Below are 1,967 nucleotides of genomic sequence, written 5' to 3'. Positions count from 1 at the left end.
TTTTTTTATTTTCATGCATGAATTTTTCAAAAATTGCAGATTCTTAGCCGTGACTGTGCACAGTTCTCGTTTTGGAAACTTCGGAGGATCATAACTTTCTCATACGACCTCGTATCGAGGCGATTCTTGTTTTGAAAGTGCATGATTTTTTGAGCAGATCGCAGTGGTGCTATTTGTTTCTTTGATTATTGTGCCAAAGTTTCACTTTTAGCATATGCTCTTCATGAGGGTTTGTAATGCATTGAAATCAAGACCACTAAGTATCTCTTTCTAGTGGTAGTTGTAAATGCACTAAAATAAAGTGCCAAATCATATTTCTTTGGGGGGGTTATTTGATTGAGTAAAAAGGGGGGGGGCATTTTCGTGGTTGGGTTCTCTTCTTTTTAGCATTTTTTTGCATTTCTTCATCATGGATCAAACAAATATGCCCATCCTAACTCCATACAATTACTTTGAGTGGAAATCACACATGATAATTCACTTAAGGAAAGCTGGATTAAATAGGATCACTATGGGACTTGAAACTGAACCTGCTAAAGATGAAGACAAGCCTAAGTGGTTTAACAAATGTGATGAGGCATATGGAACATTGTGTTTGTCTGTTTCTCCTGACTTTCTATTTCACATTGAGTCTTTGGATACACCAAATGAAGTATGGACAAAGCTAGAAACATTATTTGGCACACAAGATTCAATGAGGGGTCATATGTTGGAAAATGAATTAATTAGTTTGAGTCCAGGTAATTTCAACACAATCCAAGATTTCTTCACCAAATTGAAATCACTAAGGCTTCAGTTAAAACAATGTGGAATTGAAAAGAAAGATGAACAACTGATTCTCAGTATTCTCTTTAAGCTAAGTTCAGAATATTCTGTGTTTGTCTCTACCTTCTATGCTACTAAGGGTGCACTTGGTACTCAATTCACCATGCCATCTCTAGATGATTTTGCTGTCAATCTCACTCGAGAATAGGACAAGCTAATCCAGATGGGCACTCTTAAGTCCTCTAAGTCACATGCCTTAGCAACCAACCAAGGCACAAAAGAACAAAAAGGACAAAGTAGTAACAACAATAGTAAGGATGAGAAACAAAATAATAGTGAGGAAAAGAAGGATCAGATACCAATTGCTTCAAAAGCAATTGATACCTCATCCTCTAAGGGTGATAAGCCTAAGAAAGAAAAGGTTAAATGTGCCTATTGTAAAAGACCCGGTCATGATGAACATAAATGTTTGAAGAAACAAATTGATCACTTGACATACATTCTTGAGAAGAATAATATTAGTGTTCCTGAGTCTATCAAAAAAAGTTCTAATGAAGAGTCTAACAAGGCAAAAGAAAACAACAAGGGGAAAGGAAAGGGCAAAGCTCTTGTTGCAGTTGCTTCCTCACCATCCACTTGGGTTCTTGATTCGGGTGCTTCGCACCACATGGCTTCATCTAAGGAAGAACTTGCATCCTTGGAGCCATGTACTATGCCTTCTATTTTGATGGGTGATGACACTCCTATTGAGGTGTGTGGGAGAGGGTCTGTTGATGTGGGGGATGGCACATTCCATGATGTTCTTTGTGTACCCTCATTATCAACTAATCTCCTATCAATATACCAAATCACTCTCACAGGTTTAGGCAAGCAGGTTGAGTTCACTCCTAATTTAGTGGAGATACGTGAGTTGCATAGTGATTATGTAGTTGCAGTTGGGAGAGCAGATCATCAGTCACGGCTGTATCTGTTTTCTCACTTTGTTCCCGATCCTCCTTCATCTATTTTTCTCACTCACTCTAATGATGTGAGTAAATTATGGCATGAGTGGCTTGGCCATCTTAACTTCCGCTATTTGCATCAGCTCAACCAGCAGAGCATGGTCACAGGGTTGCCTTCGGTTCAATTCTTAGGAGGTGTTTTCCAAGGTTGCATTCTTGGTAAGCATCCTAAGGAAAAGTTTGACAAAAGTAAGGCATGGA

This window comes from Cupressus sempervirens, chromosome 5 (genome assembly GCF_028749045.1).
Source record: "Cupressus sempervirens isolate cs-2001-9-10 chromosome 5, ASM2874904v1, whole genome shotgun sequence".
Taxonomy (NCBI): domain Eukaryota; kingdom Viridiplantae; phylum Streptophyta; class Pinopsida; order Cupressales; family Cupressaceae; genus Cupressus; species Cupressus sempervirens.
Note: the sequence above shows the minus strand (reverse complement) of the source record.